The sequence below is a fragment of the Sphaeramia orbicularis genome, unplaced genomic scaffold (genome assembly GCF_902148855.1).
Source record: "Sphaeramia orbicularis unplaced genomic scaffold, fSphaOr1.1, whole genome shotgun sequence".
NCBI classification, from domain to species: Eukaryota; Metazoa; Chordata; class Actinopteri; order Kurtiformes; family Apogonidae; genus Sphaeramia; species Sphaeramia orbicularis.
This window is the reverse complement of record NW_021941470.1, coordinates 232,858-247,259: the sequence shown is the minus strand read 5'-3', so window position 1 is coordinate 247,259 and position 14,402 is coordinate 232,858. Positions and strand designations below refer to the sequence as shown.

Genomic DNA, 14,402 nt, shown 5'->3' with positions numbered 1-14,402 from the left:
AAGATGCAGAAACAGGAAAGAAGTGCTTCAAAAAGACCGCAGTGAGAGAGGACAGTGTGCCCAACCACAAAAAGTGGAGAGAGGCTCATAAGAGTAAAGCCAGGAGAACGTTACCTGAAGGGTTAATAATGGGGGGGGCTTTATCAAATACCATATTAGCCCTGATTTTCTGGTACAACAAGATGTTCTAAGCACTCCTGTGTCATTTTTTTAAATTTTCATCCAAACCCCCCTACCCTGAAAATTACTTTTTTAACTCTGAAAATTACCACTTTCCCGCTTCTTCACTCTTTTGTCCGGTGCAGTGTATAAATCTGTTCATGATGGGACAGTTCATGATCTTATAAGTGCCAGATTGTATCGTAAGAGTACTTTGTACAGTGAACAGTCTAATGTCAAGGTCATGTTGTAGGTTAAAGGTCACCAAAATGCCTAGTTTTTTCAAAAATCATACCATTCTGACATTTGATCAAATCTGTCCTCAGTTCTGTTCCTCTGGTTTCCTGGTGGGACCCCCCAAGGCCTTTGGCCCTTTAAAGACACATTACAGACTAAATATTAAAACATGTACTTTACATTTGAATTAGCTGCCATTAGTGTGACGGGAAACACATTCATTCATTCATTCATTTTCTGAACCCACTTTATCCTCACTAGGGTCACAGGGGTCACTTGGAGCCTACTGATGGTCACCCTGGACATGTGACCAGTTCATCACAGACTGAACATATAGAGGCAAACACACTGTCACATTCACACCTATGGGGGATTTAGATGAACCGGTTAACCTATCAGAGCAGTGTTTGGATGGTGGGAGGAGCCAGAGTACCTGGAGAGAACATGCAAACTTCACACAGAAAGGTCCCACCCCCATGGACTGGTGTTAGAATGGAACCCAGGACCTTCTGTCTGTGGGGCACCAGGTCTATCCATTGCACCACCCACAACAGGACATATACATGTAAATGTCAGAGTCATGTGAAACTACTGTTTGTTCTTTTTTTCATGTCTGTGTGGAGAATACATGAGTGAACAGTTGTGTTTAATGTGTCTGACTGAATGTCAGTTGTTTGTGGTCAGTAGATGTGTTCTGAGGAGAGAACCTGAGCCCAACATTTGGAAGAACCCACATTAACAGCTTCATTCCATCAAATATGCATTTGGACCATTTGGGTGACCTTTGACCTAGAATGTCACCTTGACTCTACACCTTTGGTAGTGCAACGCACTCTGAAGACATGACATGTCTGACAAAAAACATTTAGGGCCCAGCATGAGCAGACTGTTACATTGTACTTTATCAAAAGTGAAGAAGGTTTGAAAGTTTCCAAAAACCCCATGTTTTCAGGGCTGAAAAAGTAATTTTTTTTTTGGGGGGGGGGGGGTGTTTGGATGAAAATAAAAAAAAAAAAATACACAGGAGTGCTTAGAACATCTTGTTGCATCAGAAAATCAGGGCTAAAGTTGAAAGTGAACATTTTCCTGAAATAAGCCCCCCCATTATTATTATTGTTATTATTTTATTATATATTATTATTATTATTATTATTATTATTATGTTTGTTTGTTTTTGTTTTTTTTTTTTTTGGGGGGGGGGGTTATTTGAGAATTAGTGCTGACAGAAAGTATTAAAAGTTATTCAAAGAATACTTTGGTGTTTTGAGCATTTGTCACTTTTAATAATGATCTATAATCAGAAATAATGTAGCTGTTACTTCATACAACCCTGTTACCCTAATTTCAACCCTGTTACCATATCATTTTAATTGAAAATAATCATAAATTACATTCCCAGCTCAGAAGGGTTTGACCATTGTCCTTTAAAGAGTTTATGTAATTATATGCAAAATGTGTCAGAGTAAATATTGTAAAATAAATGCTGAAATTGTTAAAGTGAAACATGCCAATATTGAAAAGTTGGCCAAGACAGATTTTGAAAGTTGCTAAAATTAATTTAAATCAAGTCATATGTGAAACCAAATGGTTATTCAGAGAGAATGTTACTTTCTTTACTTAATGGAAAACGAATTACATTTAAGAAATTAATTAATGCACTTTTTTCAGGTTCCTTAGTGTTGGTAACAGGGTTGCACCAAGTATGACAAACACCAAATAAATCATGTAATAAAAATTGTACCATTGATGTGTAAGCTGAGCCAATCAAGCCTTTGATAGTTTATTACCTATTATTGATGAATATAATGGAAAACTAGAAAAGTGAAGGTTTATTTTTCAAGAATTTTGAAGCCCAAATGTCCTCCAATTCTGGAATGACCCAACTGTAACAGAAAAAAAACCAGATGAAGAACACATTCACAGTCAGTCTGTTTCAACTAAGACACAAAAGACACAGAAAAAGAGTCCGTTCACCTTCAGTTAGAGGGTTTACCTGAAACAAACAAATGAAACAACCACAAAGAAAATGGAAGAAACATCTGATGATCTCCCTCTCTCTCCTTTCTCCCTCTCTCTCTCTCTCTCTCTCTCTAACCCCCCCAGGAGTCTTTCTATGGCAGGTCTCTGGTCCTGGCTGACAGGGACTTGGTGGAACAGGGGGCTGAGCAGATCCTGAAGGACGCCCATGAGACCGACGTGGCCTTCCTGGTGGTGGGGGACCCCTTTGGGTGAGTCCACATCTGTCCTGGGTCCTGTTAGTCCCGGGTCTGTTTTCTAGTCTTTGTTGTTGTGTTATGCTCTGCCCCCTCAGAGCCACCACCCACAGTGACCTGGTCCTCAGAGCAGTGCATGCTGGGATTCCATACAAAGTCATCCACAACGCTTCCATCATGAACGCCGTGGGCTGCTGTGGTCTGCAGGTGGGTGGAGTTTGGAGGTGGGTGGGGTCTGCAGGTGGGTGTGGTCTGGTCTGTCTGTTCTAACCCTGTTATTAACCCTTTGCTCGATTACATCCAGCTCTGTTTGCGTCACAAACGAGCTCCATGACAGACGGCAGAAGTGTGGGACTGCAGAGCGGACGGAGAACCAGTGAAAATAGAACTAGATCAGAACGGTCTGGTTTTTGTTGGTTTTTAACTCTGCTTTCCACGTCCAGTGGTCGCACAACAGTTCCATCCATGGTTTGAGCTGGTTCCACACAGAGCCTGGATCTGATGGACCTGGTTCCACACAGAGCCTGGATCTGATGGACCTAATACTAGATAGAACAGGCTCTGTTTGGGTCCAGAGCATTAGCATTAGCTCCACCAAATGCTAGCTAGGTGGTAGACTGGGTTAACTATTATGATCCACTAATGCTGCGTTTCCACTGCATGGTCCCAACTCGACTGGACTCGGCCTTTTTGTGTTTCCGATATGAAAAAGGACCTGGAATCTGCTACCTGGTACTAGTTTTTTTGTAATCTGCTACCTGGTACTAGTTTTTTGTAATCTGGTACCTGGTACTAGTTTTTTGTAATCTGGTACCTGGTACTAGTTTTTTTGTAATCTGCTACCTGGTACTAGTTTTTTTGTAATCTGCTACCTGGTACTAGTTTTTTGTAATCTGGTACCTGGTACTAGTTTTTTTGTAATCTGCTACCTGGTACTAGTTTTTTTGGAATCTGGTACCTGGTACTAGTTTTTTGTAATCTGGTACCTGGTCCTAGTTTTTGTAATCTGGTACCGGGTACTAGTTTTTTGAATCTATTACCTGGTACTAGTTTTTGTAATCTGGTACCAGGTACTAGTTTTTTGAATCTGGTACCTGGTCCTAGTTTTTTTGTAATCTGGTACTTGTACTAGTTTTTTGGTACCACCTCTTCTGAGGTTCCAGTCGATACTAAACTGTGACATATAACAGTGCAGACCACTGATTGGTCAGACAGTTTTCTGTGCCCCCCCTTTTCCAGTCCATCTGTGGCTCCATGAATCCACATGAGAACAGATGAACTAGACCAGGGTCGGTCCAGATTCAGTCTGTGGTGGAAGATGGAAACATTCAGACCAGACAACAGGCAACGAGTGAGTTTATCAGCAACTGTGAACAGACAACACTGAACTAAGGCACCGCATCGCTATGACGACCAGGTACTGGAAAGTCTGGAGTATCCTGGAATGGAAACGGTCTGAGGGAATACTGAGCCGAGCCGGTTCCATGTAGTGGAACGGTGGCATTAGTTCCAGTGTGTGTCATCAGTTCCTTCAGTATTAACTCTGTTTGTTCTATGTTCTACTTATGTTCTGCTGTTATTGTCCTGATGCTGTTCCATCTGTTCTAGTGCTGGAACTTAACATATGACTGTGTGTAAACCAGGGTTCTAAACTCCTGTTCTTTCAGGTTCCACATTCAGTCTGATTTGATCTGCAGTGGACCCAACCAAATAAGAACAGAAGAACCGAGAAATAATGACAACTGCACATTTATGTCTATGTTTGAGTGAAGAAAAAAAAAACATTAAATGATGAAAATACTTACTTTTATAAACTATCCAAACAAAAAAGATGTGAATAGCCTGAAAAAACTGACATTACTTCAGTAAAATCAGTGTAATTTTCTCAGTCTTCTTCCTCCCCTTCTCATTAGTCCATGTGCATTCTGGATCAGATCTCCAAAGACACTAAACACTGAGGAACAGGAAGAAAAGAGTTCAAACTGGACTGAATTTAATACAGACATTTCAGGTTGGACACATTTTTCAGGTTAGTCACATTTTATTGGTACAGGAGAGTTTGGAAATGGAAAGATTTCAGAATTTAAAGTGATTTTTTGCACTAAACAAAGAAACAAATTTGAAGTTGTTAATATTTATAGACATAATATTTTTTTTCACATCAAACTGGGAAGAAAATCTGGAGTCTTTCTTTTTTTTGTTGGATGTTTGACTTCAGATCATATTGGTCTGGATGTGGAACCGGAACTAAAATGAATCTGTGGAATTTTTGCATTTTGTAAACTCATCCCAGGGGTCGGACTGGACCCTCTGGTGGGCTGCATGTGGGCCCAGGACGCATGTTTGAGAGCCCTGGTGTAGAAGGTCCAAAGGCAGACGCTGGAACAGCAGAACTGATACTGGAGGAACTGAGGACACACACTAACATTAGAACATGTGAGTTCAGTAGATCTGCTTTTAGTTCCAGTTCTGTGTGAGTTTGGACGGCATGAGGAGGAAACAGGTTCAAAACAGACACAGCTAGCTAGCTAACGTTAGCTGGATCACCACCAAATGTAATGGTTTCTTCCTTGTGCCAGTATTAACATTTACTGAAAATTCATGACTTTCTTCAAATTCCATAACTTTTTGACTTATCCTGCAAACAAACAAACAAACAAACAAACACACTAACACGCACACAAACACGCACACAGACACACAAACACACACACAAACACGCACACAGACACACACAACACACTAACACGTACACAAACAAACACACTAACACGTACACAAACAAACACACAAACAAACACGCACACAAACACACACAAACACACTAACATGCACACTAACATGCACACAAGCACACAAACAAACACGCAAACAAACAAACACGCACACAAACAACACACAAACACACACACCAATCACACAAACACGCATACAAACACATAAACAATAACACACACACACAAACAAACACAAACAAACACACACGTCCCAGTGTTCCCAGTCCTCCTGGCAGAGTAAATAAAACTCCTTCAGTTAAATCAGAGTAAATAAACTCCATCAGTTAAATCAGAGTAAATAAAACTCCATCATTTGAATCAGAGTAAATAAAACTCCATCAGTTAAATCAGAGTAAATATAACTCCTTCAGTTAAATCAGAGTAAATAAAACTCCATCAGTTCAATCAGAGTAAATAAAATTCCATCAGTTAAATCAGAGTAAATAAAACTCCATCAGTTCAATCAGAGTAAATAAAACTCCATCAGTTCAATCACAGTAAATAAAACTCCTTCAGTTAAATCAGAGTAAAATAAAACTCCACTTAAATCAGAGTAAATAAACTCCTTCAGTTAAATCAGAGTAAATAAAACTCCATCGGTTAAATCAGAGTAAATAAAACTCCTTCGGTTCAATCAGAGTTAATAAAACTCCTTCAGCTAAATCAGAGTAAATAAAACTCCTTCAGTTAAATCAGAGTAAAAAAACTCCATCAGTTCAATCAGAGTAAATAAAACTCCATCAGTTAAATCAGAGTAAATAAAACTCCTTCAGTTAAATCAGAGTAAATATAACTCCTTCAGTTAAATCAGAGTAAATAAAACTCCTTCGGTTCAATCAGAGTTAATAAAACTCCTTCAGCTAAATCAGAGTAAATAAAACTCCATCAGTTCAATCAGAGTAAATAAAACTCCTTCAGTTAAATCAGAGTAAAATAAAACTCCACTTAAATCAGAGTAAATATAACTCCTTCAGTTCAATCAGAGTAAATAAAACTCCTTCAGTTAAATCAGAGTAAATAAAACTCCTTCAGTTAAATCAGAGTAAATAAAACTCCTTCAGTTAAGTCAGAGTAAATATAACTCGTTCAGTTAAATCAGAGTAAATATAACTCCTTCAGTTAAATCAGAGTAAATAAAACTCCTTCAGTTAAATCAGAGTAAATAAAACTCCTTCAGTTCAATCAGAGTAAATAAACTCCTTCAGTTCAATCAGAGTAAATAAAACTCCTTCAGTTCAATCAGAGTAAATAAAACTCCTTCAGTTAAATCAGAGTAAATATAACTCCTTCAGTTAAATCAGAGTAAATAAAACTCCTTCAGTTCAATCAGAGTAAATATAACTCCTTCAGTTAAATCAGAGTAAATAAACTCCTTCAGTTAAATCAGAGTAAATATAACTCCTTCAGTTCAGTCAGAGTAAATGACTCCTTCAGTTAAATCAGAGTAATATAACTCCTTCAGTTAAATCAGAGTAAATAAAACTCCTTTTAAATCAGAGTAAATATAACTCCTTCAGTTCAATCAGAGTAAATAAAACTCCTTCAGTTAAATCAGAGTAAATATAACTCCTTCAGTTAAATCAGAGTAATAAAACTCCTTCAGTTCAATCAGAGTAAATATAACTCCTTCAGTTAAATCAGAGTAAATAAAACTCCTTCAGTTAATCAGAGTAAATATAACTCCTTCAGTTACAGAGTAATATAACTCCTTCAGTTAAATCAGAGTAAATAAAACTCCTTCAGTTAAATCAGAGTAAATAAACTCCTTCAGTTAAATCAGTAAATAAAACTCCTTCAGTTAAATGAGTAAATAAACTCCTTCAGTTAAATCAGAGTAAATAAAACTCCTTCAGTTAAATCAGAGTAAATATAACTCCTTCAGTTAAATCAGAGTAAATAAAACTCCTTCAGTTCAATCAGAGTAAATAAAACTCCTTCAGTTCAGTCAGAGTAAATAAAACTCCTTCAGTTAAATCAGAGTAAATAAAACTCCTTCAGTTCAATCAGAGTAAATAAAACTCCTTCAGTTCAATCAGAGTAAATAAAACTCCTTCAGTTAAATCAGAGTAAATATAACTCCTTCAGTTCAGAGTAAATTAAATCCTCAAACACAGATGTGACTAAACTCAGTTTTCTTCCAGACCATAAATGAATAAACATGAGGGGGCGGGGTCAGTCCCCATCTGTCATTCACTCCTCATTAACCGTCAGGACAGCGAATGCACCGCCGCCTCATCAATAACCGCCTGTCAGAGCGGCCAATCAGAACGCAGCACCTGCCGCTACCGCAGCGTCTCCGCTGGGACGTCATTCAGATGCTAATGAGGGGGCGGGGCATGCACATGAGCAGGTTTCTGCCCGGTCCCTCCCCCGGGAGTCTGTCCCATTGGACCCTGCCCCGTGTGTCTGTCAGAGGAGCTGGCCCCGCCCCTGTGTGCCATTGGACCAGTCCTCGTGTGTCGTCGTCAGAATGTTGCATCAGTTTGTACTTTTGGTCTTTTTCAGTTGGTTTTAACGTCACTGAGTGTTTCCACTTTTATGAGTCGTGTTTTCATGGAATTGAAAAAGAACAGATGAAAACCAGTGTTTCTTCAGATTTGAATCTGTTTGAATTCAGGCTGTATTCACACCTACCTCGTTTGGTTCGTTTAAAACGGACCACAGTTCGTTTCCCCAGAGAGTCCGGACTTGTTTTTAGGTGTGAATACAAACATGCAAACTCTGACTGGAACCAAACAAGCGGACCCAGACCACCTAGAAGAGGTGGTCTGGGTCCGCTTCCAAACGGACTCTGGGCCGTTCACTTCTGCTGTGAATAGAACCGACCTCGAACCGAACCAAACCAAGGAATCTTGCGCCTTTTTGTGCTTGACGAGCCACCGTAGCCTCTGGAAGGAGCCGAGGTTTACAGGTGTTCAGAGCGAACAGCAGGCATGAGCTGTGGACAGGCGAGGACCAATGAGGACACTGAATGTCTGATTGACATTTGGTCACATGTCCATATTATGAAACTGGATCTGAATGAGCTTTTCTGAAGTGTTAACATTATTTCATAAATTTGTGTCTGTAAAAACAATAAATATTCCTAAAATGATAACTGTATGTAGGACCACCACGTCTATTTTCATCAACACCGGCCGTCTCTGATGACCCCCCCCCGACTTTTCTGTCCAATGCCAGCGCAGTTCGTCACATGCGTGCTTCTGTTCACGCATTTTGGTCCACGAGCAAAAAGTGGAATGAGATCTGACCCAAATGAAAAAAATAAAGTCCACCTTCGATCTGAATGAAAGAAGTGAACCAAAGGACTGTCCAGGTGTGAACACAGACTAAGACTGTGCTGACGTTGGTTTGAGTGGCAGTGACCTCTGCTTGACCTTTACACTTCTGTCCATTGTGGCAGTGACCTCTGCTTGACCTTTACACTTCTGTCCATTGTGGCAGTGACCTCTGCTTGACCTTTACACTTCTGTCCATTCTGTCACGTGAGGCTCTGGAATAAAGTCACTTAAGAAGAAACTGATTTCTACTGGATTCACATCAGAGTTAATCCAACTGGAAACACTGATTAGAAAAGAACCAGTGTCTGAATCAACTGGACATCCCCCTGACCTTTGACCCCTTTAACCCCTTTGACCTTTAACTCCTCTGACCTCTGTGTTGCTCTTTCAGCTCTATAACTTTGGGGAGACGGTGTCTCTGGTTTTCTGGACGGACTCGTGGAAACCTGAGAGTTTTTACGACAAAATCTGTAAAAACCGAAAGTCTGGACTTCACACCCTGTGTCTGCTGGGTAAGAAACACACAGAACACGAACAGTATTAGTATTATTATTAGTATTATTGTTATTATTAGGCCGGAGCCCAGACATACATGTCGGCGAGGGCCTATTAAATCACATGGTTCCGTTATTTTTTTTAAATTATTTTTCTTTCGCCACTTTGGATGCAAATTTGACCGCCTGAACGTTAACGAAAAGTCAATTTTATTTGACCAAAAGTTCAAGCCTGGCGAAAATTTTTGTTATTTGAAGTCGCCAAGAAAAAATATCACAGAATGACTCAGTGGCGCCCCCTCAAAAATCAAAATGCATTACGCGGATGGAAGCTCTCCCCAAATTTTTTTTCCACGTACAAACATGAAACTTGGTCCAGACATAGCCCATGGCCAAGTAAAAATTTCATTATAGCGCCGCCCTAAACCCAACAGGAAGTCGGCCATATTGGGTGGAATTGTGGACCTGTAAAATCCACCCCTCATCCTTTCCTCATCTTCTCTAGGGTTTACATCCAATTTGGACCAAACTGGGTGAAAATCACCTACACACATGTGATCAAAAGTGATCACCTATATTTTTGATCAAATGTTGGGCGTGTGATGACCTCACAATGAAGCGGCCATTTTTAGAAGTATAAAAGTGTGTGTATCTCACACAGAAAGTGTCAGATTGAGTTGGACCCAATGGAACATTTGTGCGGAATGACAACCTGAACACAATGATATGGAACTCGAACACATAGATCATAAAATGGCTCTCTGACGCCCCCTACAGTTTTTGAATGGGAGTGAAAATTTTTTTTGACATAGGATCAAGAAACTTGGCACACACATCCCTCATTCTAAACTGAATCAAAAAGCCAATGAGGACACACCCCTTTTTACAATCGTGTTGCCATGACAACACCAAAACTGTGTCATTCAAATGAATGGGGTTTTTCCACAAGGACGTTATTGCTGAAAAACTCTTTGTGTTCCACTTATGGTACACAGACTGAAAATTACACTGTGGAAAAGTAGAATTTTCCGGCAAAAAGAATTTTCAAAATATTTAAAAATGACTTGGCCACGCCCCCTCAAAATGAAAATACATTGCGCGGATGGGAACCCACCCAAAAAAATTTCAGCGTAGAAAGATGAAACTTGGTCCAGAATTAGCCCATGGTAGGACAAGTAAAAAATTACATTATGGCCCCGCCCTAAACCCAACAGGAAGTCGGCCATATTGGATGGAAGTGTGGACCTGTAAAATCCCACCCCTCATCCTTTCCTCATCTCCTCCTAGGGTTTACATCCAATTTGGACCAAACTGGGTGAAAATCACCTACACAAGTGTGATCAAAAGTGATCACCTACATTTTTGATCAAATGTTGGGCGTGGCTGTGATGATCTTGTGATGAAGCGGTCGTTTTCATAGGTATAACACTGTGTGTAACTGGCAGAATGTCAGATCGAGCCCACGATACGCTGTCCTGTCACTGTCGGTGGCCTCGGCGGTCGGATGGGGAGGTGGTCGCACGGGAGAGCGAGGGCCTTAACACCGCTTGCGGTTTTAATTATTATTATTATTAGATTATGGTCTGTTTTTGACAGATAATGGATTTGAATTTTTATGTCTGTAAATAGAAGAAAAAAAGACTAGAATTATTTTTTCCATTTTCATTTAATGATGGAAAAACCAAACATTCACTTATGAAAATGAAGAAAAATATGGTCCTGATCTTGGTCCTGACCCTGAATGCAGCTCTGTCACGGTGCGTTCAGGGTCAGGTTTGGGTCCTGTGGTGATACCAGGTGTCTGTTTATGCAGGACCAGACCAGGCCCCCATCCACCACACACTCAGACCCCCCCTGGGACCCCCACCCCGTCCCAGCTGTGGATTGGTCCTGTGGGACCAGGAGGTCTGAGCTGGTCTGGGTCATGTTCATCAGAGGAAACAAAGGCATTAAAACCACAAAGGAGGTTCAGGTGGACCCGGAGGTTCAGGTGGACCCGGGTTGTCTGAGGACCGGGTCCCCAATGTGGATCCAACAGGACCGGGTCTGTGGATCTCAGACCTCTAACCTGACCCAGGCCCTGGCTTCATAGAACCAGGACCAGATCCCAGGACCACAGACAAACCGGATCAGAATCTGAACTCTGCTCTAGTTCGTCTCAGACTCTGAGCTGGATCTGACCGACCGATATGGGACTTTTGGGATCGATGCCAATACCAATACTGGGGGCTAAAAAAAAGCCAATATCCAATATATCGGCCGATAACCGATATTTGGCCATATATGATATAAGAACACTGATCTCCACAGGATATAATAATCTGATTTTAGATAATTGTGGACAGGTGGATAAACAGGTGCATAAATCTGTGTTTATCTCACAAATATAATTGACACAATTTTCAAATGCAAACTATGCAATCCCAAAAATAATTAGAGCAAAAAATCTGACTGAGCACAAAATGATGTTTTCACCCATAAATGTGGATGTGTCTGCCTCATGGCACTACAACTGCCCATGTGGACTAAGGACTAAACTGAGCATGTGCAGAGTGAATTAGGTGAGTCCTAAGTAGTTCCAGATCGGAGCAATAGCAAGAGTTACAACTGACCCATGTTACAACTGTCCCCAGTCTCCCCTACACTGTTAACACCCAGACCTGTCTGCAGAATGAAACTGTGAGGGAGACAGGAAGTGCACGGACAGGGGGTGTGTGGGGGGGTGAATACTGCATAAGATGTGGGGGTCCGTGATTTTCGGAGTGGGGGAGCGGGGTTTAGCTATCCATCTTCGTCAGAGCGCGTGGTAGCGGTCTGTGATTTTTGCAAGGGTGGGGGGTTGGAGTGGGGAGGGGGGTGAGCAGTCCATCCTTGTCAGAGTGTGTGTGGGGGGGCGGTAGCTCTGTGATTATGTGATCGTGTGTGTGGGTGATAGCGTCATTGTCCAAGCAGGAGTGAAAATGAAAGTAACTCGCTTTAAAGTTCCTCTTATTCTCCAGGCAGTGCACACACACACACACACACACACACACACACACACACACACACACACACACACACACACACACACACACACACACACACACACACACACACAGAGGAGCAGTGAGTGACAGAATCTCCACGCAGCAAAAAAAGTTTATACATCAGCTACATATTGGCCGATGTTGATTAATTGGTGATAAGCTATAATCTGGATCTGAACCCTAACCCTCCTCTTCTGTCTATTCCAGATATTAAAGTTAAAGAACAGTCCATCGAGAACATGATGAGGTAAGACCCACATGATGTCATCATGATGTCACACTGCCCCATCAGTTGTTTCTGAGCACGTGCGGCGGCCTGAGGTGAACCTCACTGAGCGCGTGCGGTAGCGTTGCTGCAGGATGAGCTCATGTAGTTTCATCCTGATCCAGCAGAGGTGGAAGAACAGAGGGACGACCTCTGACCTTTAGAGGGTGGGACCGCTGAGGCCACGCCCACAGGGTTCAGACTGACAGGATCCTTCACACAGATGAAACAGAACTGTAGAATCTGAGAGAAACCCATTAAAGAGTTCTGTAGAATCAGTAGGTTCTGGTTCTATTCTGGTTCTGTTCTGGTTCCAGAAACCCAGTGGGTTCCTAAAGCAGTCTGTCCAAATGTTTGTTTCCAGGGGAAAGAAAATCTACGAGCCGCCTCGCTTCATGACTGTGTCAGGCGGCCAGTCAGCTGATCCAGATCATCCAGAGGAGGAGGGACGAGGGGGAGGAGCTGGGTGAGTGACAGCTGCTCAGACAGGCTCTGATTGGCTGATTTACAACAGATTTAAAGACATGAGGACAAACTGGGATCCGATTGGACGGAAGTAGATGTGTGGACATTCAGGGTTCCATCCACATGTCCATCTGTCCGCTCCCTGTAACTGTCGTCATGACAACCTGTTGACAGAATCCCTGTTTCCGCCCCCTCCAGGTCTGACAGAGGACACTGTGTGTGTGGGCGTGGCCAGGCTGGGCTCTGACGACCAGAGCATCCGCACGGGGACGCTGCGTCAGCTGGAGTCATGTGACCTGGGCGCTCCGCTCCATTCACTGGTGGTCACAGGTCAGCTCCACCCCCTAGAGGTGGACATGCTCCGACTGAGCGCAGAACCAGGAGCACTGGGACACCTGACCATGGTGGACGGGTCCACCTACACCTCCTAGACCTGAGGACCCACATGAGGACAGGTCCACCTACACCTCCTAGACCTGAGGACCCACATGAGGACGGGTCCACCTACACCTCCTAGACCTGAGGACCCACATGAGGACGGGTCCACCTACACCTCCTAGACTTGAGGACCTACATGAGGACGGGTCCACCTACACCTCTTAGACCTGAGGACAGGCTGAATGTGTCCACTGTCCTCCAGTCCAGACGGATGCTTGGAACCAAATGTCTGTTTCTGTTTGTTTTGTTTTTTTTGTTTCTGTTGTTGATCTAAACTCAGACTCCTGTTTTTTTTTGTTTTTTTTTTTAACTCAGACTCCGTCTGTTTCTGCTCATGTTTGACCAACATCATCACATCAGGTCACATGACACCAGTCTAGGACACATGGGCAGGGGGAGAGGCCACAGCTGAGCTAATGCTAAATGCTAGTTTGGATCAAAGTGGTTTTACATTTTAGAAGAACCATGATGACAATAAAAGAGATGATGAAAGAAAGAAAGAGTTTGATTCTGATGTTGAACCAGGTGGACCAGGTCGGTCCAGGTCAGTGTTTGTCTATAGATGTTAGTGGACAGTGTCCTCCTGTGGCTGTCAGTGGTATTACACCTTTGACTTAAAAATCACAGATTCAGACACTTCTTGTTTTTAAAGGTGCTGGAGACTTTCGTTGACCAGTTTTTCCTCAGATCTGTCCATCCTCAGTCAGATCCTCAGTATCATGAATCTGTAATTCTGCACAAACATCCCAGCCGCCTGCAGCAGCAGCATCACGAGCCTCCGTTTCCCACAATGCACGTCGCAACAAGAAAATTTCCAAGATGCCCAGTTCCCTCCTGGTCTGAATGTAAACACATGGACTGTTTGTGGTGGATGGAACTAATAAACTGTTCACTGTAAAGGAAGACATTCAGCTGAGGAATGACAGACAGACGAACAGACGAATGAAACTGAGGATCTGACTAAGGATGGACAGATCTGAGGCAAAACTGGTCAATGAAAGTCTCCAGCACCTTTAATGTCATAATTGAACTGAAACAGAAGCGGTA

At 42.1% G+C, this 14,402-nt stretch overlaps 1 pseudogene; it reads left to right on the top strand.

The window, feature by feature from the left end:
• Positions 1–13,794, top strand: part of LOC115415905 (diphthine methyl ester synthase-like) — a 22,322-nt pseudogene extending 8,528 nt beyond the window's left edge.
• The last annotated feature ends 608 nt before the right edge of the window (positions 13,795–14,402 follow it).